This window comes from Melospiza melodia, chromosome 4, assembly GCF_035770615.1.
Source record: "Melospiza melodia melodia isolate bMelMel2 chromosome 4, bMelMel2.pri, whole genome shotgun sequence".
NCBI classification, from domain to species: Eukaryota; Metazoa; Chordata; class Aves; order Passeriformes; family Passerellidae; genus Melospiza; species Melospiza melodia.
The window spans coordinates 43119145-43146243 of NC_086197.1; positions in this window are offsets into that span (position 1 = coordinate 43119145).

Below are 27099 nucleotides of genomic sequence, written 5' to 3' on the forward strand. Positions count from 1 at the left end.
CAAAGGTACTGTTTTCTATCAGTTGGCAAGGTGCGCACACAATCCCAGTGTTGTACAGCTTGCTTCTTCACCTTCCCGAAGCTGCCGCTCTCGCCGGCTGCCGGAGCCCAAGAAGCGGCTTCTTCGCGCAAAGACGATTGTGCCGCTCACAGTGCTCTCCTTAGCGCGGCTTCTGCCGAAAGACGCCCGGCAGCGGCTCTTACCTCCGGAGAGCATCCTACCTTCGTCTTTCGCGTCTTTTGTAGTCTACACCTCGGCAAAACGCTTTTCCACTATGTCTGGCTAGGAAAAACTGTGCCAGCACAGAAAACATCTCCCATCGTGTTCTAGAAGTTGCACGGATGTCTGCCAAGTGTTTGGCAGGAAGAAAAGAAAAGTTGTCCAAAACAGCTTCCAATCGAATGTTCCTGTGATTGGAAAAGTCAGGAGAGTGCAAAGGTACTGTTTTCTATCAGTTGGCAAGGTGCGCACACAATCCCAGTGTTGTACAGCTTGCTTCTTCACCTTCCCGAAGCTGCCGCTCTCGCCGGCTGCCGGAGCCCAAGAAGCGGCTTCTTCGCGCAAAGACGATTGTGCCGCTCACAGTGCTCTCCTTAGCGCGGCTTCTGCCGAAAGACGCCCGGCAGCGGCTCTTACCTCCGGAGAGCATCCTACCTTCGTCTTTAGCTCCTCTTCTCATCTACACCTCGGCAAAACGCTTTTCCACTATGTCTGGCTAGGAAAAACTGTGCCAGCACAGAAAACATCTCCCATCGTGTTCTAGAAGTTGCACGGATGTCTGCCAAGTGTTTGGCAGGAAGAAAAGAAAAGTTGTCCAAAACAGCTTCCAATCGAATGTTCCTGTGATTGGAAAAGTCAGGAGAGTGCAAAGGTACTGTTTTCTATCAGTTGGCAAGGTGCGCACACAATCCCAGTGTTGTACAGCTTGCTTCTTCACCTTCCCGAAGCTGCCGCTCTCGCCGGCTGCCGGAGCCCAAGAAGCGGCTTCTTCGCGCAAAGACGATTGTGCCGCTCACAGGGCTCTCCTTAGCGCGGCTTCTGCCGAAAGACGCCCGGCAGCGGCTCTTACCTCCGGAGAGCATCCTACCTTCGTCTTTAGCTCCTCTTCTCATCTACACCGCGGCAAAACGCTTTTCCACTATGTCTGGCTAGGAAAAACTGTGCCAGCACAGAAAACATCTCCCATCGTGTTCTAGAAGTTGCACGGATGTCTGCCAAGTGTTTGGCAGGAAGAAAAGAAAAGTTGTCCAAAACAGCTTCCAATCGAATGTTCCTGTGATTGGAAAAGTCAGGAGAGTGCAAAGGTACTGTTTTCTATCAGTTGGCAAGGTGCGCACACAATCCCAGTGTTGTACAGCTTGCTTCTTCACCTTCCCGAAGCTGCCGCTCTCGCCGGCTCCCGGAGCCCAAGAAGCGGCTTCTTCGCGCAAAGACGATTGTGCCGCTCACAGTGCTCTCCTTAGCGCGGCTTCTGCCGAAAGACGCCCGGCAGCGGCTCTTACCTCCGGAGAGCATCCTACCTTCGTCTTTCGCGTCTTTTGTAGTCTACATCTTAGCAAAACGCTTTTCCACTATGTCTGGCTAGGAAAAACTGTGCCAGCACAGAAAACATCTCCCATCGTGTTCTAGAAGTTGCACGGATGTCTGCCAAGTGTTTGGCAGGAAGAAAAGAAAAGTTGTCCAAAACAGCTTCCAATCGAATGTTCATGTGATTGGAAAAGTCAGGAGAGTGCAAAGGTACTGTTTTCTATCAGTTGGCAAGGTGCGCACACAATCCCAGTGTTGTACAGCTTGCTTCTTCACCTTCCCGAAGCTGCCGCTCTCGCCGGCTGCCGGAGCCCAAGAAGCGGCTTCTTCGCGCAAAGACGATTGTGCCGCTCACAGTGCTCTCCTTAGCGCGGCTTCTGCCGAAAGACGCCCGGCAGCGGCTCTTACCTCCGGAGAGCATCCTACCTTCGTCTTTCGCGTCTTTTGTAGTCTACATCTTAGCAAAACGCTTTTCCACTATGTCTGGCTAGGAAAAACTGTGCCAGCACAGAAAACATCTCCCATCGTGTTCTAGAAGTTGCACGGATGTCTGCCAAGTGTTTGGCAGGAAGAAAAGAAAAGTTGTCCAAAACAGCTTCCAATCGAATGTTCCTGTGATTGGAAAAGTCAGGAGAGTGCAAAGGTACTGTTTTCTATCAGTTGGCAAAGTGCGCACACAATCCCAGTGTTGTACAGCTTGCTTCTTCACCTTCCCGAAGCTGCCGCTCTCGCCGGCTCCCGGAACCGAAGAATCGGCTTGTTCGCGCAAAGACGATTGTGCCGCTCACAGGGCTCTCCTTAGCGCGGCTTCTGCCGAAAGACGCCCGGCAGCGGCTCTTAACTCCGGAGAGCATCCTACCTTCGTCTTTCGCGTCTTTTGTAGTCTACATCTTAGCAAAACGCTTTTCCACTATGTCTGGCTAGGAAAAACCGTGCCAGCCCAGAAAACATCTCCCATCGTTTTCTAGAAGTTGCAGATATGTCTGCCAAGTGTTTGGTAGGAAGAAAAGAAAAGTTGTCCAAAACAGCTTCCAATCGAATGTTCCTGTGATTGGAAAAGTCAGGAGAGTGCAAAGGTACTGTTTTCTATCAGTTGGCAAGGTGCGCACACAATCCCAGTGTTGTACAGCTTGCTTCTTCACCTTCCCGAAGCTGCCACTCTCAGGAGGTAAGAGCCGCTGCCGGGCGTCTTTCGGCAGAAGCCGCGCTAAGGGGAGCACTGTGAGCGGCACAATCGTCTTTGCGCGAAGAAGCCGCTTCTTGGGCTCCGGCAGCCGGCGAGAGCGGCAGCTTCGGGAAGGTGAAGAAGCAAGCTGTACAACACTGGGATTGTGTGCGCACCTTGCCAACTGATAGAAAACAGTACCTTTGCACTCTCCTGACTTTTCCAATCACAGGAACATTCGATTGGAAGCTGTTTTGGACAACTTTTCTTTTCTTCCTGCCAAACACTTGGCAGACATCCGTGCAACTTCTAGAACACGATGGGAGATGTTTTCTGTGCTGGCACAGTTTTTCCTAGCCAGACATAGTGGAAAAGCGTTTTGCCGAGGTGTAGATGAGAAGAGGAGCTAAAGACGAAGGTAGGATGCTCTCCGGAGGTAAGAGCCGCTGCCGGGCGTCTTTCGGCAGAAGCCGCGCTAAGGAGAGCACTGTGAGCGGCACAATCGTCTTTGCGCGAAGAAGCCGCTTCTTGGGCTCCGGCAGCCGGCGAGAGCGGCAGCTTCGGGAAGGTGAAGAAGCAAGCTGTACAACACTGGGATTGTGTGCGCACCTTGCCAACTGATAGAAAACAGTACCTTTGCACTCTCCTGACTTTTCCAATCACAGGAACATTCGATTGGAAGCTGTTTTGGACAACTTTTCTTTTCTTCCTGCCAAACACTTGGCAGACATCCGTGCAACTTCTAGAACACGATGGGAGATGTTTTCTGTGCTGGCACAGTTTTTCCTAGCCAGACATAGTGGAAAAGCGTTTTGCCGAGGTGTAGACTACAAAAGACGCGAAAGACGAAGGTAGGATGCTCTCCGGAGGTAAGAGCCGCTGCCGGGCGTCTTTCGGCAGAAGCCGCGCTAAGGAGAGCACTGTGAGCGGCACAATCGTCTTTGCGCGAAGAAGCCGCTTCTTCGGTTCCGGGAGCCGGCGAGAGCGGCAGCTTCGGGAAGGTGAAGAAGCAAGCTGTACAACACTGGGATTGTGTGCGCACCTTGCCAACTGATAGAAAACAGTACCTTTGCACTCTCCTGACTTTTCCAATCACAGGAACATTCGATTGGAAGCTGTTTTGGACAACTTTTCTTTTCTTCCTGCCAAACACTTGGCAGACATCCGTGCAACTTCTAGAACACGATGGGAGATGTTTTCTGTGCTGGCACAGTTTTTCCTAGCCAGACATAGTGGAAAAGCTTTTTGCCGAGGTGTAGACTCCATAAGACGCGAAAGACGAAGGTAGGATGCTCTCCGGAGGTAAGAGCCGCTGCCGGGCGTCTTTCGGCAGAAGCCGCGCTAAGGAGAGCACTGTGAGCGGCACAATCGTCTTTGTGCGAAGAAGCCGCTTCTTGGGCTCCGGCAGCCGGCGAGAGCGGCAGCTTCGGGAAGGTGAAGAAGCAAGCTGTACAACACTGGGATTGTGTGCGCACCTTGCCAACTGATAGAAAACAGTACCTTTGCACTCTCCTGACTTTTCCAATCACAGGAACATTCGATTGGAAGCTGTTTTGGACAACTTTTCTTTTCTTCCTGCCAAACACTTGGCAGACATCCGTGCAACTTCTAGAACACGATGGGAGATGTTTTCTGTGCTGGCACAGTTTTTCCTAGCCAGACATAGTGGAAAAGCGTTTTGCTAAGATGTAGACTACAAAAGACGCGAAAGACGAAGGTAGGATGCTCTCCGGAGGTAAGAGCCGCTGCCGGGCGTCTTTCGGCAGAAGCCGCGCTAAGGAGAGCCCTGTGAGCGGCACAATCGTCTTTGCGCGAAGAAGCCGCTTCTTCGGTTCCGGGAGCCGGCGAGAGCGGCAGCTTCGGGAAGGTGAAGAAGCAAGCTGTACAACACTGGGATTGTGTGCGCACCTTGCCAACTGATAGAAAACAGTACCTTTGCACTCTCCTGACTTTTCCAATCACAGGAACATTCGATTGGAAGCTGTTTTGGACAACTTTTCTTTTCTTCCTGCCAAACACTTGGCAGACATCCGTGCAACTTCTAGAACACGATGGGAGATGTTTTCTGTGCTGGCACAGTTTTTCCTAGCCAGACATAGTGGAAAAGCGTTTTGCTAAGATGTAGACTACAAAAGACGCGAAAGACGAAGGTAGGATGCTCTCCGGAGGTAAGAGCCGCTGCCGGGCGTCTTTCGGCAGAAGCCGCGCTAAGGAGAGCACTGTGAGCGGCACAATCGTCTTTGCGCGAAGAAGCCGCTTCTTCGGTTCCGGGAGCCGGCGAGAGCGGCAGCTTCGGGAAGGTGAAGAAGCAAGCTGTACAACACTGGGATTGTGTGCGCACCTTGCCAACTGATAGAAAACAGTACCTTTGCACTCTCCTGACTTTTCCAATCACATGAACATTCGATTGGAAGCTGTTTTGGACAACTTTTCTTTTCTTCCTGCCAAACACTTGGCAGACATCCGTGCAACTTCTAGAACACGATGGGAGATGTTTTCTGTGCTGGCACAGTTTTTCCTAGCCAGACATAGTGGAAAAGCGTTTTGCCGAGGTGTAGATGAGAAGAGGAGCTAAAGACGAAGGTAGGATGCTCTCCGGAGGTAAGAGCCGCTGCCGGGCGTCTTTCGGCAGAAGCCGCGCTAAGGAGAGCACTGTGAGCGGCACAATCGTCTTTGCGCGAAGAAGCCGCTTCTTGGGCTCCGGCAGCCGGCGAGAGCGGCAGCTTCGGGAAGGTGAAGAAGCAAGCTGTACAACACTGGGATTGTGTGCGCACCTTGCCAACTGATAGAAAACAGTACCTTTGCACTCTCCTGACTTTTCCAATCACAGGAACATTCGATTGGAAGCTGTTTTGGACAACTTTTCTTTTCTTCCTGCCAAACACTTGGCAGACATCCGTGCAACTTCTAGAACACGATGGGAGATGTTTTCTGTGCTGGCACAGTTTTTCCTAGCCAGACATAGTGGAAAAGCTTTTTGCCGAGGTGTAGATGAGAAGAGGAGCAAAAGAGTGGATGTTAGCAAATGACACCCATCTTCAAAAAAGGCAATTAAGAGGACTCGCCATAGTACAAACCAGCCAGCCTCTTTTTTATCCCCAGGAAGTTGATGAAGCAGCTCTTCCTGGAAATCCTTGCCAGGCACATGACAGATGACCAAATAATGTAGTTAGCATGATTTTTCAGGGGAATTTCATGCTGAACATCACTTTAAACTCCTCTGATGAATCAACTTGACTGGTAGATGAAGGGAATATTATCTGCCTGGGCTTCAGGGAGGTTTTTGACATACCTCTACATGGCATCACACATACATATGGAAGCAATAGTGCAAAGGGGAGGGAATCAGTGTCTTTTCAGTGATGCTGAGGGAAAAGACAAGAGGCAGTGGGCACACACTGAAATACAGGAGATTGCCTTTGAACATCAGTAAATGTTTCTTTACTGTCAGGGTGACTGAACCACGGCACAGACTGCCCAGAAAGATTGTGGAGCCTGGATCTTCGAAGACATTAAAAGTACACCCAGATAGAATCCTGGGCAAGAGGCTCTAGGTATCCTGGTTTAGGCAGGGGGGTTGGGCCTGGTTAGCCCCACCAACCCCTTCCACTCTCTTTCATTCTGTGCTAGTGAATTCTCTTCAAGATGCATTTCAAAGCGCTGGCATGACAAAGTTCTGTGCAGACAGAGATCCAAATGGACATGGCATCTAAGTTCCTTAAGCAGTGTTCAAGAAGAATGTAAAACTCTGGCACAAGTGTCTCTTCCCTAACTGAATCCCTTTCATGGGAAAATTCCCAGCTCTAGAAAGATCTTCTGATACGCATGCTTAAGACTGACACTGGCTGAGCAAATTTCTCCCTATGTATATCTAAGACCAGTTAGGATCTTCACCCAAAGTGCAGTCAACATAGTCACAGAATGCCTATTGTTAAGAAGTGACAGCTTCCATCAGAATGGCAGCTATTGGTCCACAAAATGGATTAATGGATGGGAATTATCTACGTGGGTTAAAAACAAAAATAAAGAGTTGGTCTTTATTTATCAATTTCATGGCAATATTGATAAGGGAAGAAAAAGATCTAAGTCCTTGACTTTCTGGACTCGAGGAAAGATTTTAAAAATTCCTTGTAAAAATGTATGATCACAATCAGACTATTGAAACCATTTTAGTTGGGAACAAAGTTCCAAAATTGTCTAGATAGTGGCAAAGAAGCCAAGAAAATAGGAAAGAAACAAAAAGAGAGCAAAAGAGTCAGCTTCAGTGTACAAGCTCGTTCTAGAAGTAGTCTGCTGGGAAAAGGAACCCCCAGCTAAATTTCCAATGTATTCCTGCGCTTGATTCAGTAACTGGTCAATGTAAAAACCAATCCTTTTGTACAACTTCTTCCAGCAACAAAAACTCCAACAGGTTGACACTACCATCATGCCTGTTCCAGACATATTTAAAAGAGAAATGATGATTTTCTTGAAAACCTACTTACATAAAAGTTGCAAGATGGTGGAGGGATTCCCACATCCTCCTTCCTCCATCTGGCTTGAAAGTATATTTGATAAAATATGCAACAAAGCACATGATTTATAAGGGAGAGTCAAATGGATGATTTGGGAATCGATCTCTTGTTGATAGTAAACTTCATATCCACTCGGTGTGACCTTTTTAAAACAAAATGTGGAGCTGAGGCATGAATCTGCCACAACAATTGTAAAGCAAACATACACACTCCCCTTCATATGCCCCCCCCTCCACACACACCTAGGCACACACAGAGATCAGCATAGCAGATCATGAACACCTTGGAAAAGACTGAAATGCTAAATGCCTCTCTTGATGGGCAAAAGAGCTGGTGCAGTAATTCAAATGCCTGGTACAAAAATTCTGTTTAATATTTAGCTCCTATTTAAAACACAGCTTTTCATTTCATTCTATTTACAGAATATTTTCATTTCATTTGTTTCTTTAAAATTACTTAGTTCTCACCTGTTGTATGTCTAGGAATATTTTCTTCCAAAAATAGAAAAAAATAGATGATATCTTTTCAGCAGAAAACATTGGTTGATACAATTTTAAACCATCATGATATGGAAGAATTCTTCTGTCCCTCTCGAAGGTGGAAGAAGCATTTGGATCACAGATCATCTACAATGAAATACTTGACATGTTTAAGATGCTTTCAATCAATTTTGATCGTCAATTGCTTATTTGTTGTAAACAGTAATTTTTCAGTGAAGGGAAAGTGTGTGTGGTATATCTACATGATATGTTCAAAGGCAGTTCCTACTAATGGCCAGGCTGAATTCCAGTAAATAATGTCCCGAATGATATTTTGCCGCCTTCTTTGGCACTTCATGAAATCTTACCCCGATGAAGTGCTGAAACAAAGAGATTTTCTCTTAGAGAGTGTCTCATGTTGTAACCTATCCCATGGATTTTATGCTGTAATTCTTATCTCTTTTAAAATTTACTATCTTCTGTACAGTTTTCATGAAACTTTCTGTTACAGTAGTGAATAGCACAGATAAATGTCATTTTGTACAACTTTGAATTTACCCCAAGAGCTGAGAGAAAACTTGATCCTATACTTCAATCCGAGTTTCTTCTATAGTCCAACTTTGTTTCTCTACCATCAAGCTTCTCCTTTGTTGCTGCTCCAAGCCCCGTCCAAGGTGACCTTGAATACTTTCAGGGATGGGACACCCACAACTTCTCTGGGCAACCTGTTCCAGTGTTCCAGCACTCCCACAGTAAAAAAGGCCTTCCTTTCATCTAATATGTGTAGGAAATCATAAATCTAGGCATAGAAGCTTGGAGTGCAAATTTGAAATTCTTTGGATTTGAAGCACATTTTATATGAATACTGACTTACAGATGACTAAAAGATGTTGATGGGCATTTGAGCTGACAAGTTTTGAAAAAGTGCACGGAAATTAAAATTGAAACCACTAAAATTAAAAACTCCTTGCCATTTTCTTTTTCCTCTCCTATTCAAAATTGCATATGTCAGATATCAGTGCTTCATGCAAACCTCTCAGATGCTCTCAGAGAAAAAGCTTTTCTTTCAGACTAAGTTGCGGTTGACGTAGAACACTAGCAGGAGTGAAAGATTTTCTGGGCATTGGGGCAGCACGTTCTCCTTGGATTTGTGTGCAGAATGCATTTTATCCAAACTGGAAAATAGATCCCAGCTCTGTTCTATTCATCATTCTTACTTCATCAGGCCAGAAGATTCTGTGAAAAGTAGCCTGTGGACCTTGAAGACAGCGCATGTGAACCAGATGAGAGGTGATAGAGAAGTTGAGGGAGAGAAGAAAGAGCATATGGCTGAAACCAGAAAGTATTTCTCCACGTGATCATGGAAGATTGCAGGAGCCACTTGGTACTATCAAACCAGCCCGACTTGGCACTGGTGCCACTATGGGTCTGGGAGCCATGTTGCATATCGTGCATTTTAAGGAGCCAGCTGGCCACACCCAGCCATATGCCCCCAAACACAAACCAAGCCCTTTTCTCTGGCAAACAAAACTCAGCTGCCCTGCTTCTGGATGGCAGATTGCAGGAGCCACTTGGTACTATCAAACCAGCCCAACTTGGCACTGGTGCCACCTTGGCTCTGGGAACCATCCTGCCTATTGTAGCTTTTCAGGAGCCAGCCGATCACTCCCAGCCATAGGCCCCCAAACAGAAACCTCGGCCCGTTTCCCTGGCAAACAAAAGTAAGCTGCCCCGCTTCTGGATGGCAGATTGCAGGAGCTACTTAGTACTATCAAATCAGCCCGACTTGGCACAGGTGCCACCTTGGATCTGGGAACCATCCTGTGTATCGTGGATTTTCAGGGGCCAGCCGGCCACTCTCAGCCATATGCCCCCAAACACAAACCACGGACCTTTTCTCTGGCAAACAAAAATCAGCTGCCCCACTTCTGGATGGCTGATTGCAGGAGCCACTTGGGACTATCACACCAGCACAACATGGCACTGCTGCCACCTTGGATCTGGGAACAATCCTGCGTATCGTACATATTCAGGAACCAGCCGAACACTCCCAGCCACAGGCCCCCAAACACAAACAACGGCCCATTTCCCTGGCAAACAAAACTCAGCTGCCCCGCTTCTGGATGGCAGTTTGCAGGAGCCACTTGGGACTATCAAAGCAGCCCGACTTGGTAATGGTACCATCTTGGATCTGGGAACCATCCGGCGTATCGTGGATTTTCAGGGGCCAGCCGGTCATTCCCAGCCATATGCTCCCAAACACAAACCTCGGCCCTTTTCTCTGGCAAACAAAACTCAACTGCCCCTCTTCTGGATGGCAAATTGCAGGACGCACTTGGTACTACAAAAAGAGCCCGACTTGGCAGTGGTGCCACCTTGGCTCTGGGAACCATCCTGCGTATCGAGCATTTTAAGGAGCCAGCCGGCAATTCCCAGCCGTATGCCCCAAAAAGAAACCACGGACCTTTTCTCTGGCAAAAAAAACTCAGCTGTCCCGCTTCTGGATGGCAGATTGCAGGAGTCACTTTGAACCATACAACCAGCCTTACTTGGCACTGGTGCCACCTTGTATCTGGGAACCATCCTGCCTATCGTTGATTTTCAGGGGCCAGCCTACCACTCTCGGCCATAGGCCCCCAAACACAAACCACAGCCCTTTTCTCTAGCAAACAAAATTTAGCTGCCCCGCTTCTGGATGGCAAATTGCAGGAGCCACTGGGTACTACAAAAACAGCCCGACTTGGCACTGGTGCCACCTTGCGTCTGGTTACCATGCGGCGTATCGTGCATTTTAAGGAGCCAGGTGGCCACTCCCAGCCATATGCCCCCAAACACAACCCACGGCCCTTTTCTCTGGCAAACAAAACTCAGCTGCCCCGCTTCTGGATGGCAGAGTGCAGGAGACACTTGGTACTATCAAACCAGCCCGACTTGGCACTGGTGCCACCTTTGGTCTGGGAACCATCCTGCGTATTGTGGATTGTCAGGAGACAGCCGACCACTCTCGGCCACAGACCCCAATCAAAAACAAAGGTCCGTTTCCCTGGCAAAAAAAACTCAGCTGTCCCGCTTCTGGATGGGAGATTGCAGGAGGCACTTGACACTGTCAAAAGAGCCCCACTTTGTACTGGTGCCACCTTGGGTCTGGGAACCATGCTGCGTATCGTGGATTTTCAGGAGCCAGCCGGCCACTGCCAGCCACAGGCCCCCAAACAAAAACCACAGCCTTTTTCTCTGGCAAACAAAACTCAGCTGCCCTGCTTCTGGATGGCAGATTGCAGGAGCCACTTGGTACTATCAAACCAGCCCGACTTGGCACTGGTGCCACTATGGGTCTGGGAGCCATGTTGCATATCGTGCATTTTAAGGAGCCAGCTGGCCACACCCAGCCATATGCCCCCAAACACAAACCAAGCCCTTTTCTCTGGCAAACAAAACTCAGCTGCCCTGCTTCTGGATGGCAGATTGCAGGAGCCACTTGGTACTATCAAACCAGCCCAACTTGGCACTGGTGCCACCTTGGCTCTGGGAACCATCCTGCCTATTGTAGCTTTTCAGGAGCCAGCCGATCACTCCCAGCCATAGGCCCCCAAACAGAAACCTCGGCCCGTTTCCCTGGCAAACAAAAGTAAGCTGCCCCGCTTCTGGATGGCAGATTGCAGGAGCTACTTAGTACTATCAAATCAGCCCGACTTGGCACAGGTGCCACCTTGGATCTGGGAACCATCCTGTGTATCGTGGATTTTCAGGGGCCAGCCGGCCACTCTCAGCCATATGCCCCCAAACACAAACCACGGACCTTTTCTCTGGCAAACAAAAATCAGCTGCCCCACTTCTGGATGGCTGATTGCAGGAGCCACTTGGGACTATCACACCAGCACAACATGGCACTGCTGCCACCTTGGATCTGGGAACAATCCTGCGTATCGTACATATTCAGGAACCAGCCGAACACTCCCAGCCACAGGCCCCCAAACACAAACAACGGCCCATTTCCCTGGCAAACAAAACTCAGCTGCCCCGCTTCTGGATGGCAGTTTGCAGGAGCCACTTGGGACTATCAAAGCAGCCCGACTTGGTAATGGTACCATCTTGGATCTGGGAACCATCCGGCGTATCGTGGATTTTCAGGGGCCAGCCGGTCATTCCCAGCCATATGCTCCCAAACACAAACCTCGGCCCTTTTCTCTGGCAAACAAAACTCAACTGCCCCTCTTCTGGATGGCAAATTGCAGGACGCACTTGGTACTACAAAAAGAGCCCGACTTGGCAGTGGTGCCACCTTGGCTCTGGGAACCATCCTGCGTATCGAGCATTTTAAGGAGCCAGCCGGCAATTCCCAGCCGTATGCCCCAAAAAGAAACCACGGACCTTTTCTCTGGCAAAAAAAACTCAGCTGTCCCGCTTCTGGATGGCAGATTGCAGGAGTCACTTTGAACCATACAACCAGCCTTACTTGGCACTGGTGCCACCTTGTATCTGGGAACCATCCTGCCTATCGTTGATTTTCAGGGGCCAGCCTACCACTCTCGGCCATAGGCCCCCAAACACAAACCACAGCCCTTTTCTCTAGCAAACAAAATTTAGCTGCCCCGCTTCTGGATGGCAAATTGCAGGAGCCACTGGGTACTACAAAAACAGCCCGACTTGGCACTGGTGCCACCTTGCGTCTGGTTACCATGCGGCGTATCGTGCATTTTAAGGAGCCAGGTGGCCACTCCCAGCCATATGCCCCCAAACACAACCCACGGCCCTTTTCTCTGGCAAACAAAACTCAGCTGCCCCGCTTCTGGATGGCAGAGTGCAGGAGACACTTGGTACTATCAAACCAGCCCGACTTGGCACTGGTGCCACCTTTGGTCTGGGAACCATCCTGCGTATTGTGGATTGTCAGGAGACAGCCGACCACTCTCGGCCACAGACCCCAATCAAAAACAAAGGTCCGTTTCCCTGGCAAAAAAAACTCAGCTGTCCCGCTTCTGGATGGGAGATTGCAGGAGGCACTTGACACTGTCAAAAGAGCCCCACTTTGTACTGGTGCCACCTTGGGTCTGGGAACCATGCTGCGTATCGTGGATTTTCAGGAGCCAGCCGGCCACTGCCAGCCACAGGCCCCCAAACAAAAACCACAGCCTTTTTCTCTGGCAAACAAAACTCAGCTGCCCTGCTTCTGGATGGCAGATTGCAGGAGCCACTTGGTACTATCAAACCAGCCCGACTTGGCACTGGTGCCACCTTGGGTCTGGGAACCATCCTGCCTATCGTGGATTTTAAGGAGCCAGCCGGCTACTCCCAGCCACAGGCCCCCAACAAAAACCACGGCCCTTTTTTCTCGCAAACAAAACTTAGCTGCCTCACTTCTGGATGGCAGATTGCAGGAGTCACTTGGTGTAATCAAACCAGCCCGACTTGGCACTGGTGCCACCTTGGGTCTGGGAACCATCCTGCGTATCGTGGATTCTAAGGAGCCAGCCGGCCACTCCCAGCCACAGGCCCCCAAACAAAATCAACGGCGCTGTTCCCTGGAAAACAAAACACGCCTGCCAACTTTTTGATGGAGTTTGCAGGAGCCACTTGGTACTATCAAACCAGCCCAACTTGGCACTGGTGCCACCATGGGTCTGGTAAACATCCTGCGAATCGTGGATTCTTAGGAGCCAGCCGGCCACTCCTAGCCACAGGCCCCCAAACAAAAACCTAGGCCTATTTCTCTGGCAAACAAAAGTAAGCTGCCCCGCTTCTGGATGGCAGATTGCAGGAGACACTTGGGACTATCAAACCAGCCCAACTTGGCACTGGTGCCACCTTGGATCTGGGAACCATGCTGTGTATCGTGGATTTTCAGGCGCCAGCCGGCCACTCTCAGCCATATGCCCCAAAACACAAACCACGGCCCGTTTCTCTGGCAAACAAAACTCAACTGCCCCTCTTCTGGATGGCAAATTGCAAGATGAACTTGATACTAAAACCGCAGGCCGACTTGGTAGTGGTGACACCTTGGGCCTGGGAACCATCATGCGTATCGAGCATTTTAAGGAGCCAGCCGGCCACTCCCAGCAATATGCCCCCAAAAACAATCCACGGAATTTTTCTCTGGCAAACAAAAATCAGCTGCCCCGCTTCTGGATGGCAGATTGCAGGAGCCACTTTGACCCATCAAACCAGCCCGACTTGGCACTGGTGCCACCTTGCATCCTGGAACCATGCTGCCTAGCGTGGATTTTCAGGGGCCAGCCGGCCACTCTCAGCTATATGCCCCCAAACAAAACCCACGGCCCGTTTCCCTGGCAAACAAAAGTAAGCTGCCCCGCTTCTGGATGGCAGATTGCAGGAACCACTTGGTAGTATCAAACCAGCCCGACTTGGCACTGGTGCCACCTTGGGTCTGGGAACCATCCTGCGTATCGTGGATTCTAAGGAGCCAGCCGGCCACTCCCAGCCACAGGCCCCCAAATACAAACAACGGCGCTTTTCCCTGGAAAACAAAACTCGCCTGTCAACTTTTTGATGGCAGATTGCAGGAGCCACTTGGGACTATCACACCAGCACAACATGGCACTGCTGCCACCTTGGATCTGGGAACCATCCTTCCTATCGTGGATTTTCAGGGGCCAGCCGGTCACTCTCGGCCATAGGCCCCAAACACAAACCACGGCCCTTTTCTCTGGAAAACAAAACTCAACTGCCCCTCTTCTGGATGGCAGATTGCAGGAGCCACTGGGTACTATGAAACTAGCCCGACTTGGCACTGGTGCCACCTTGGGTCTGGGAACCATGCTGCGTATCATGGATTTTCAGGAGCCAGCCGTCCACTGCCAGCCACAGGCCCCGAAACACAAACAACAGCCTTTTTCTCTGGCAAACAAAATTCAGCTGCCCCGCTTCTGGATGGCAGATTGCAGGAACCACTTGGTACTAACAAACCAGCCCGACTTGGCACTGGTGCCACCTTGGGTCTGGGAACCATCCTGCGTATCGTGGATTCTAAGGAGCCAGCTGGCCACTCCCAGCCACAGGCCCCAAAATACACACAACGGCGCTTTTCCCTGGAAAACAAAACTCGCCTGCCAACTTTTTGATGGCAGATTGCAGGAGCCACTTGGTACTATCAAACCAGCCCAACTTAGCACTGGTGCCACCATGGGTCTGGTCACCATCCTGCCTATCGTAGCTTTTCAGGAGCCAGCCGGTCACTCCCAGCCATAGGCCCCCAGAAAAAAACCTCGGTCCGTTTCCCTGGCAAACAAAAGTAAGCTGCCCCGCTTCTGGATGGCAGATTGCAGGAGCCACTTGGTGCTATCAAACCAGCCCGACTTGGCACTGGTGCCACCTTGGGTCTGGGAACCATCCTGCGTATCCTGTGTTCTAAGGAGCCAGCCGGCCACTCCCAGCCACAGTCCCCCAAACACAAACAACGGCGATTTTCCCTGGAAAACAAAACTGACCTGCCAACTTTTTGATGGCAGCTTGCAGGTGATATTTAGTACTATCAAACCAGCCCGACTTGGCACTGGTGCCACCTCTGGTCTGGGAACCATCCTGCCTATCGTGGATTTTCAGGGGCCAGACGGCCACTATCCGCCATATGCCCCCAAAAACAAACCACGGGCTTTTCTCTGGTAAACAAAACTCAACTGCCCCTCTTCTGGATGGCAAATTTTAGGACGCACTTTGTACTACGAAAACCGCCCGACTTGGCACTGGTGCCAACTTGGGTCAGGGAACCATCCTGCCTATCGTAGCTTTTCAGGAGCCAGCCGGTCACTCCCAGCCATAGGTCCCCAGACAAATACCTCGGCCCGTTTCCCTGGCAAACAAAAGTAAGCTGCCCCGCTTCTGGATGGCAGATTGCAGGAGCCACATGGTACTATCAAACCAGCCCAACTTGACACTGGTGCCACCTTGGCTCTGGGAACCATGCTGCGTAACCCGGATTCTAAGACGACAGGCAGCCACTGCCAGCCACAGGCCTCCAAACAAAATCAACGGCGCTTTTCCCTGGAAAACAAAACTCACCTGACAACTTTTAGATGGCAGATTGCAGGAGCCAGTTGGTACCATCAAACCAGCCCAACTTGGCACTGGTGCCACCTTGGGTCTGGGAACCATCCTGCCTATTGTTGCTTTTCAGGAGCCAGCCGGTCACTTCTAGCCCTAGGCCCCCAGTCATAAACCTCGGCCCGTTTCCCTGGCACACAAATGTAAGCTACCCCGCTTCAGGATGGCAGATTGCAGGAGCCACTTTTCACCATCAAACCAGCCCGACGTGGCACTGGTGCCACCTTGGGTCTCGGAACCATCCTGCGTATCGTGTGTTCTAAGGAGCCAGCCGGCCACTCCCACCCACAGTCCCCCAAACACAAACAACGGCGCTTTTCCCTGGAAAACAAAACTGGCCTGCCAACTTTTTGATGGCAGATTGCAGGAGCCACTTGGTACTATCAAACCAGCCCAACTTGGCACTGGTGCCACCATGGGTCTGGTAACCATCCTGCCTATCGTAGCTTTTCAGGAGCCAGCCGGTCACTCCCAGCCATAGGCCCCCAGACACAAACCTCGGCCCGTTTCCCTGGCAAACAAAAGTAAGCTGCCCCGCTTCTGCATGGCAGATTGCAGGTGCTATTTAGTACTATCAAACCAGCCCGACTTGGCACTGGTGCCACCTCTGGTCTGGGAACCATCCTGCCTATCGTGGATTTTCAGGGGCCAGACGGCCACTATCAGCCATATGCCCCCAAAAACAAACCACGGCCCTTTTCTCTGGTAAACAAAACTCAACTGCCCCTCTTCTGGATGGCAAATTTTAGGACGCACTTTGTACTACGAATACCGCCCGACTTGGCACTGGTGCCACCTTGGGTCAGGGAACCATCCTGCCTATCGTAGCTTTTTAAGGAGCCAGCAGGCCACGCCCAGCCATATAGCCCCAAAAACAAACCACGGACCATTTCTCTTGGAAACAAAAATCCGCTGCCCCGCGTCAGGATGGCAGATTGCAGGAGCCACTTTGCACCATCAAACCACCCCGACTTGGCACTGGTGCCATCTTGGATCTGGGAACCATCCTGCCTATTGTAGCTTTTCAGGAGCCAGCCGGTTACTCCCAACCATAGGCCCCCAGACAGAAAGCTCTGCCCGTTTCCCTGGCAAACAAAAGTAAGCTACCCCGCTTCTGGATGGCAGATTGCAGGAGCCACTTGGTACTATCAAACCAGCCCAACTTGGCACTGGTGCCACCATGGGTCTGGTCACCATCCTGCCTATCGTAGCTTTTCAGGAGCCAGGCGGTCACTCCCAGCCATAGGCCCCCAGACAAATACCTCGGCCCGTTTCCCTGGCAAACAAATGTAAGCTGCCCCGCTTCTGGATGGCAGATTGCAGGAGCCACATGGTACTATCAAACCAGGCCAACATGGCACTGGTGCCACCTTGGCTCTGGGAACCATCCTGCCTATCGTGGATTTTCAGGCGCCAGCCGGCCACTCTCAGCCATATGCCCCAAAACACAAACCACGGCCCTTTTCTCTGGTAAACAAAACTCAACTGCCCCTCTTCTGGATGGCAAATTGCAGGACGCACTTGGTACTACGAAAACAGCCCGACTTGGCAGTGATGCCACCTTGGGTCAGGGAACCATCCTGCGTATCGATGTTTTTAAGGAGTCAGCCGGCAACGTCCAGCCATATACCCCCAAAAAAAACCCAAGGAACTTTTCTCCAGCAAGCAAAAATCCGCTGCCCCGCGTCTGGATGGCAGATTGCAGGAGCTATTTAGTATTATCAAACCAGCCCGACTTGGCACTGGTGCCACCTCTGGTCTGGGAACCATCCTGCCTATCGTGGATTTTCAGGGGCCAGACGGGCACTATCAGCCATATGCCCCCAAAAACAAACCACGGCCCTTTTCTCTGGTAAACAAAACTCAACTGCCCCTCTTCTGGATGGCAAATTTTAGGACGCACTTTGTACTACGAATACCGCCCGACTTGGCACTGGTGCCACCTTGGGTCAGGGAACCATCCTGCCTATCGTAGCTTTTTAAGGAGCCAGCAGGCCACGCCCAGCCATATAGCCCCAAAAACAAACCACGGACCATTTCTCTTGGAAACAAAAATCCGCTGCCCCGCGTCAGGATGGCAGATTGCAGGAGCCACTTTGCACCATCAAACCACCCCGACTTGGCACTGGTGCCATCTTGGATCTGGGAACCATCCTGCCTATCGTAGCTTTTCAGGAGCCAGCCGGTTACTCCCAACCATAGGCCCCCAGACAGAAAGCTCTGCCCGTTTCCCTGGCAAACAAAAGTAAGCTACCCCGCTTCTGGATGGCAGATTGCAGGAGCCACTTGGTACTATCAAACCAGCCCAACTTGGCACTGGTGCCACCATGGGTCTGGTCACCATCCTGCCTATCGTAGCTTTTCAGGAGCCAGGCGGTCACTCCCAGCCATAGGCCCCCAGACAAATACCTCGGCCCGTTTCCCTGGCAAACAAATGTAAGCTGCCCCGCTTCTGGATGGCAGATTGCAGGAGCCACATGGTACTATCAAACCAGGCCAACATGGCACTGGTGCCACCTTGGCTCTGGGAACCATCCTGCCTATCGTGGATTTTCAGGCGCCAGCCGGCCACTCTCAGCCATATGCCCCAAAACACAAACCACGGCCCTTTTCTCTGGTAAACAAAACTCAACTGCCCCTCTTCTGGATGGCAAATTGCAGGACGCACTTGGTACTACGAAAACAGCCCGACTTGGCAGTGATGCCACCTTGGGTCAGGGAACCATCCTGCGTATCGATGTTTTTAAGGAGTCAGCCGGCAACGTCCAGCCATATACCCCCAAAAAAAACCCACGGAACTTTTCTCCAGCAAGCAAAAATCCGCTGCCCCGCGTCTGGATGGCAGATTGCAGGAGCTATTTAGTATTATCAAACCAGCCCGACTTGGCACTGGTGCCACCTCTGGTCTGGGAACCATCCTGCCTATCGTGGATTTTCAGGGGCCAGACGGGCACTATCAGCCATATGCCCCCAAAAACAAACCACGGCCCTTTTCTCTGGTAAACAAAACTCAACTGCCCCTCTTCTGGATGGCAAATTTTAGGACGCACTTTGTACTACGAATACCGCCCGACTTGGCACTGGTGCCACCTTGGGTCAGGGAACCATCCTGCCTATCGTAGCTTTTTAAGGAGCCAGCAGGCCACGCCCAGCCATATAGCCCCAAAAACAAACCACGGACCATTTCTCTTGGAAACAAAAATCCGCTGCCCCGCGTCAGGATGGCAGATTGCAGGAGCCACTTTGCACCATCAAACCACCCCGACTTGGCACTGGTGCCATCTTGGATCTGGGAACCATCCTGCCTATCGTAGCTTTTCAGGAGCCAGCCGGTTACTCCCAACCATAGGCCCCCAGACAGAAAGCTCTGCCCGTTTCCCTGGCAAACAAAAGTAAGCTACCCCGCTTCTGGATGGCAGATTGCAGGAGCCACTTGGTACTATCAAACCAGCCCAACTTGGCACTGGTGCCACCATGGGTCTGGTCACCATCCTGCCTATCGTAGCTTTTCAGGAGCCAGGCGGTCACTCCCAGCCATAGGCCCCCAGACAAATACCTCGGCCCGTTTCCCTGGCAAACAAATGTAAGCTGCCCCGCTTCTGGATGGCAGATTGCAGGAGCCACATGGTACTATCAAACCAGGCCAACATGGCACTGGTGCCACCTTGGCTCTGGGAACCATCCTGCCTATCGTGGATTTTCAGGCGCCAGCCGGCCACTCTCAGCCATATGCCCCAAAACACAAACCACGGCCCTTTTCTCTGGTAAACAAAACTCAACTGCCCCTCTTCTGGATGGCAAATTGCAGGACGCACTTGGTACTACGAAAACAGCCCGACTTGGCAGTGATGCCACCTTGGGTCAGGGAACCATCCTGCGTATCGATGTTTTTAAGGAGTCAGCCGGCAACGTCCAGCCATATACCCCCAAAAAAAACCCACGGAACTTTTCTCCAGCAAGCAAAAATCCGCTGCCCCGCGTCTGGATGGCAGATTGCAGGAGCTATTTAGTATTATCAAACCAGCCCGACTTGGCACTGGTGCCACCATGGGTCTGGTCACCATCCTGCCTATCGTAGCTTTTCAGGAGCCAGCCGGTCACTCTCAGCCATAGGCCCCAAACACAAACCACGGCCCTTTTCTCTGGAAAACAAAACTCAACTGCCCCTCTTCTGGATGGCAGATTGCAGGAGCCACTGGGTACTATGAAACCAGCCCTACTTGGCACTGGTGCCACCTTGGGTCTGGGAACCATGCTGCGTATCATGGATTTTCAGGAGCCAGCCGTCCACCGCCAGCCACACGCCCCGAAACAAAAACAACGGCCTTTTTCTCTGGCAAACAAAATTCAGCTGCCCCGCTTCTGGATGGCAGATTGCAGGAACCACTTGGTACTAACAAACCAGCCCGACTTGGCACTGGTGCCACCTTGGGTCTGGGAACCATCCTGCGTATCGTGGATTCTAAGGAGCCAGCTGGCCACTCCCAGCCACAGGCCCCCAAACACAAACAACGGCGCTTTTCCCTGGAAAACAAAACTCGCCTGCCAACTTTTTGATGGCAGATTGCAGGAGCCACTTGGTACTATCAAACCAGCCCAACTTGGCACTGGTGCCACCATGGGTCTGGTCACCATCCTGCCTATCGTAGCTTTTCAGGAGCCAGCCGGTCACTCCCAGCCATAGGCAACCAGACACAAAGCTCGGCCTGTTTCCCTGGCACACAAAAGTAAGCTACCGCACTTCTGGATGGCAGATTGCAGGAGCCACTTTGCACCATCAAACCAGCCCAACTTGGCACTGGTGCCACCTTGGCTCTGGGAACCATGCTGCGTAACCCGGATTCTAAGACGACAGGCAGCCACTGCCAGCCACAGGCCTCCAAACAAAATCAACGGCGCTTTTCCCTGGAAAACAAAACTCGCCTGACAACTTTTAGATGGCAGATTGCAGGAGCCACTTTGCACCATCAAACCAGCCCAACTTGGCACTGGTGCCACCTTGGGTCTGGGAACCATCCTGCCTATTGTTGCTTTTCAGGAGCCAGCCGGTCACTCCTAGCCCTAGGCCCCCAGTCATAAACCTCGGCCCGTTTCCCTGGCACACAAAAGTAAGCTACCCCGCTTCAGGATGGCAGATTGCAGGAGCCACTTTTCACCATCAAACCAGCCCGACGTGGCACTGGTGCCACCTTGGGTCTGGGACCATCCTGCGTATCGTGTGTTCTAATGAGCCAGCCGGCCACTCCCACCAACAGTCCCCCAAACACAAACAACGGCGCTTTTCCCTGGAAAACAAAACTCGCCTGACAACTTTTTGATGGCAGATTGCAGGAGCCACTTGGTACTATCAAACCAGCCCAACTTGGCACTGGTGCCACCATGGGTCTGGTAACCATCCTGCCTATCGTAGCTTTTCAGGAGCCAGGCGGTCACTCCCAGCCATAGGCCCCCAGACACAAACCTCGGCCCGTTTCCCTGGCAAACAAAAGTAAGCTGCCCCGCTTCTGCATGGCAGATTGCAGGTGCTATTTAGTACTATCAAACCAGCCCGACTTGGCACTGGTGCCACCTCTGGTCTGGGAACCATCCTGCCTATCGTGGATTTTCAGGCGCCAGACGGCCACTATCAGCCATATGCCCCCAAAAACAAACCACGGCCCTTTTCTCTGTTAAACAAAACTCAACTGCCCCTCTTCTGGGTGGCAAATTTTAGGACGCACTTTGTACTACGAAAACCGCCCGACTTGGCACTGGTGCCACCTTGGGTCAGGGAACCATCCTGCCTATCGTAGCTTTTTAAGGAGCCAGCAGGCCACGCCCAGCCATATAGCTCCAAAAACAAACCACGGACCATTTCTCTTGGAAACAAAAATCCGCTGCCCCGCGTCAGGATGGCAGATTGCAGGAGCCACGTTGCACCATCAAACCACCCCGACTTGGCACTGGTGCCATCTTGGATCTGGGAACCATCCTGCCTATCGTAGCTTTTCAGGAGCCAGCCGGTTACTCCCAACCATAGGCCCCCAGACAGAAAGCTCTGCCCGTTTCCCTGGCAAACAAAAGTAAGCTACCCCGCTTCTGGATGGCAGATTGCAGGAGCCACTTGGTACTATCAAACCAGCCCAACTTGACACTGGTGCCACTTTGGGTCTGGGAACCATGCTGCGTAACGTAGATTCTAAGGCGCCAGGCGGCCACTCCCAGCCATAGGCCCCCAAATACAAACAACGGCGCTTTTCCCTGGAAAACAAAACTCGCCTGCCAGCTTTTTGATGGCAGATTGCAGGAGCCACTTGGTACTATCAAATCATCCCAACTTGGCACTGGTGCCACTATGGGTCTGGGAACCATCCTGCCAATTGTACCATTTCAGGAGCCAGCCGGTCACTCCCAGCCATAGGCCCCCATCACAAACCTCGGACCGTTTCCCTGGCAAACAAAATTAAGCTGCCCCGATTCTGGATGGCAGATTGCAGGAGCCACTTGGTAGTGTCAAACCAGCCCAACTTGGCACTGGTGCCACCATGGGTCTGGGAACCATCCTGCGTATCGTGGATTCTAAGCAGCCACCCGGCCACTCCGTGCCACAGGCGCCCAAACACAAACAACGGCGCTTTTCCCTGGAAAACAAAACTCGCCTGCCAACATTTTGATGGCAGATTGCAGGAGCCACTTGGTACTATCAAACCAGCCCAACTTGGCACTGGTGCCACCATGGGTCTGGTCACCATCCTGCCTATCGTAGCTTTTCAGGAGCCAGCCGGTCACTCCCAGCCATAAACCCCCAGTCACAAACCTCGGCCCGTTTCCCTGGAAAACAAAAGTAAGCACCCCCGATTCTGGATGGCAGATTGCAGGAGCCACTTGGTAGTATCAAATTAGCCCAACTTGGCACTGGTGCCATCATGGGTCTGGTAAACATCCTGCCTATCTTAGCTTTTCAGGAGCCGGCCGGTCACTCCCTGCCATAGGCCCCCAGAGAAATACCTCGGCCCGTTTCCCTGGCAAACAAAAGTAAGCTGCCCCTCTTCTGGATGGCAGATTGCAGGAACCACTTGCTACTATCAAACCAGCCCAACTTGGCACTGGTGCCACCTTGGCTCTGGGAACCATGCTGCGTAACGTAGATTCTAAGAGGACAGGCGGACACTCCCAGCCACAGGCCTCTAAACAAAAACAACGGCGCGTTACCCTGGAAAACAAAACTCGCCTGCCAACTTTTTGATGGCAGATTGCAGGAGCCACTTGGTACTATCAAACCAGCCCAACTTGGCACTGGTGCCACCATGGGTCTGGTCACCATCCTGCCTATCGTAGCTTTTCAGGAGCCAGCCGGTCACTCCCAGCCATAGGCCCCCAGACAAATACCTCGGCCCGTTTCCCTGGCAAACAAAAGTAAGCTGCCCCGCTTCTGGATGGCAGATTGCAGGAGCCACATGGTACTATCAAACCAGGCCAACATGGCACTGGTGCCACCTTGGCTCTGGGAACCATCCTGCCTATCGTGGATTTTCAGGCGCCAGCCGGCCACTCTCAGCCATATGCCCCAAAACACAAACCACGGCCCTTTTCTCTGGTAAACAAAACTCAACTGCCCCTCTTCTGGATGGCAAATTGCAGGAGCCACTTGGTACTACGAAAACAGCCCGACTTGGCAGTGATGCCACCTTGGGTCAGGGAACCATCCTGCGTATCGATGTTTTTAAGGAGTCAGCCGGCAACGTCCAGCCATATACCCCCAAAAAAAACCCACGGAACTTTTCTCCAGCAAGCAAAAATCCGCTGCCCCGCGTCTGGATGGCAGATTGCAGGAGCTATTTAGTATTATCAAACCAGCCCGACTTGGCACTGGTGCCACCATCGGTCTGGTCACCATCCTGCCTATCGTAGCTTTTCAGGAGCCAGCCGGTCACTCTCAGCCATAGGCCCCAAACACAAACCACGGCCCTTTTCTCTGGAAAACAAAATTCAACTGCCCCTCTTCTGGATGGCAGATTGCAGGAGCCACTGGGTACTATGAAACCAGCCCGACTTGGCACTGGTGCCACCTTGGGTCTGGGAACCATGCTGCGTATCATGGATTTTCAGGAGCCAGCCATCCACTGCCAGCCACAGGCCCCGAAACACAAACAACAGCCTTTTTCTCTGGCAAACAAAATTCAGCTGCCCCGCTTCTGGATGGCAGATTGCAGGAACCACTTGGTACTAACAAACCAGCCCGACTTGGCACTGGTGCCACCTTGGGTCTGGGAACCATCCTGCGTATCGTGGATTCTAAGGAGCCAGCTGGCCACTCCCAGCCACAGGCCCCAAAACACACACAACGGCGCTTTTCCCTGGAAAACAAAACTCGCCTGCCAACTTTTTGATGGCAGATTGCAGGAGCCACTTGGTACTATCAAACCAGCCCAACTTGGCACTGGTGCCACCATGGGTCTGGTCACCATCCTGCCTATCGTAGCTTTTCAGGAGCCAGCCGGTCACTCCCAGCCATAGGCCCCCAGACACAAAGCTCGGCCCGTTTCCCTGGCAAACAAAAGTAAGCTGCCCCGATTCTGGATGGCAGATTGCAGGATCCACTTGTTATTATCAAACCAGCCCGACTTGGTACTGGTGCCACCTCTGGTCTGGGAACCATCCTGGGTATCGTGGATCCTAAGGAGCCAGCCGGCCACTCCCAGCCACAGGCCCCCAAACAAAAACAACGGCGATTTTCCCTGGAAAACAAAACTCGCCTGACAACTTTTTGATGGCAGATTGCAGGAACCACTTGGTACTATCAAACCAGCCCAACTTGGCACTGGTGCCACCTTGGGTCTGGGAACCATGCTGCGTATTGTGGATTCTAAGGAGCCAGCCGGCCACTCCAGCCACAGGCCCGCAGACACAAACAACGGCGCTTTACCCTGGAAAACAAAACTCGCCTGCCAACATTTTGATGGCAGATTGCAGGAGCCACTTGGTACTATTAAATCAGCCGAACATGGCACTGGTGCCACCATGGGTCTGGTCACCATCCTGCCTATCGTAGCTTTTCAGGAGCCAGCCGGTCACTCCCAGCCATAGGCCCCCAGACACAAAGCTCGGCCCGTTTCCCTGGCAAACAAAAGTAAGCTGCCCCGCTTCTGGATGGTAGATTGCAGGAACCATTTGCTACAATCAAACCAGCCCAACTTGGCACTGGTGCCACCTCAGGTCTGGGAACCATCCTGCGTATTTTGGATTCTAAGGAGCCAGCCGGCCACTCCCAGCCACAGGCCCCCAAACACAAACAACGGCGCTTTTCCCTGGAAAACAAAACTCGCCTGCCAACTTTTTGATGGCAGATTGCAGGAGCCACTTGGTACTATCAAACCAGCCCAACTTGGCACTGGTGCCACCATGGGTCTGGTCACCATCCTGCCTATCGTAGTTTTTCAGGAGCCAGCCGGTCACTCCCTGCCATAGGCCCCCAGACAAAACCTCGGCCCGTTTCCCTGGGAAACAAAAGTAAGCTGACCCGCTTCTGGATGGCAGATTGCAGGAGCCACTTGGTAGTATCAAACCAGCCCAACTTGGCACTGGTGCCACCTCAGGTCTGGGAACCATGCTGCGTATCGTGGATTCTAATTAGCCATCCGGCCACTCCCAGGCACAGGCCCCCAAACAAAAACAACGGCGATTTTCCCTGGATAACAAACTCGCCTGCCAACTTTTTGATGGCAGATTGCAGGAGCCACTTGGTACTATCAAACCAGCCCAACTTGGCACTGGTGCCACCATGGGTCTGGTCACCATCCTGCCTATCGTAGCTTTTCAGGAGACAGCCGGTCACTCCCAGCCATAGGCCCCCAGACAAAAACCTCGGCCCTTTTCCCTGGCAAACAAAAGTAAGTTAACCCGCTTCTGGATGGCAGATTGCAGGAGCCACTTTTCACCATCAAACTAGCCCGACTTGGCACTGGTGTCACCTCTGGTCTGGGAACCATCCTGCGTATCGTGGATTCTAAGGAGCCAGCCGGCCACTCCCAGCCACAGGCCCCCAAACAAAATCAACGGCGCTGTTCCCTGGAAAACAAAACACGCCTGCCAACTTTTTGATGGAGTTTGCAGGAGCCACTTGGTACTATCAAACCAGCCCAACTTGGCACTGGTGCCACCATGGGTCTGGTCACCATCCTGCCTATCGTAGCCTTTCAGGAGCCAGCCGGTCACTCCCAGCCATAGGCCCCCAGACACAAACATCGGCCCGTTTCCCTGGCAAACAAAAGTAAGCTGCCCCGCTTCTGGATGGCAGATTGCAGGAACCACTTGGTACTATCAAACCAGCCCAACTTGGGACTGGTGCCAGCTTGGGTCTGGGAACCATCCTGCGTATCGTGGATTCTAAGGAGCCAGCCGGCCACTCCCAGCCACAGGCCCCCAAACACAAACAACGACGCTTTTCCCTGGAAAACAAAACTCGCCTGCCAACTTTTTGATGGCAGATTGCAGGAACCACTTGGTACTATCAAACCAGCCCGACTTGGCACTGGTGCCACCTTGGGTCTGGGAACCATGCTGCGTATCGTGCATTCTAAGGAGCCAGCCGGTCACTCCAGCCACAGGCCCGCAGACACAAACCACGGCGCTTTTCCCTGGAAAACAAAACTCGCCTGCCGACTTTTTGATGGCAGATTGCAGGAGCCACTTGGTACTATGAAATCAGCCAAACATGGCACTGGTGCCACCATGGGTCTGGTCACCATCCTGCCTATCGTAGCTTTTCAGGAGCCAGCCGGTCACTCCCAGCCATAGGCCCCCTGACACAAAGCTCGGCCCGTTTCCCTGGCAAACAAAAGTAAGCTGCCCCGCTTCTGGATGGCAGATTGCAGGACGCACTTGGTACTATAAAACCAGCCCGACTTGGCACTGGTGCCACCTCAGGTCTGGGAACCATCCTGCGTATCGTGGATTCTAAGGAGCCAGCCGGCCACTCCCAGCCACAGGCCCCCAAACACAAACAACGGCGCTTTTCCCTGGAAAACAAAACTCGCCTGCCGACATTTTGATGGCAGATTGCAGGAGCCACTTGGTACTATCAAACCAGCCCAACTTGGCACTGGTGCCACCATGGGTCTGGTCACCATCCTGCCTATCGTAGCTTTTCAGGAGCCAGCCGGTCACTCCCAGCCATAGGCCCCGAGACACAAAGCTCGGACCGTTTCCCTGGCAAACAAAAGTAAGCTGCCCCGCTTCTGGATGGCAGATTGCAGGAGCCACTTTGCACCATCATACTAGCCCGACTTGGCACTGGTGCCACCTTGGGTCTGGGAACCATCCTGCGTATCGTGGATTCTAAGCAGCCAGCCGGCCACTCCCAGCCACAGGCCCCCAA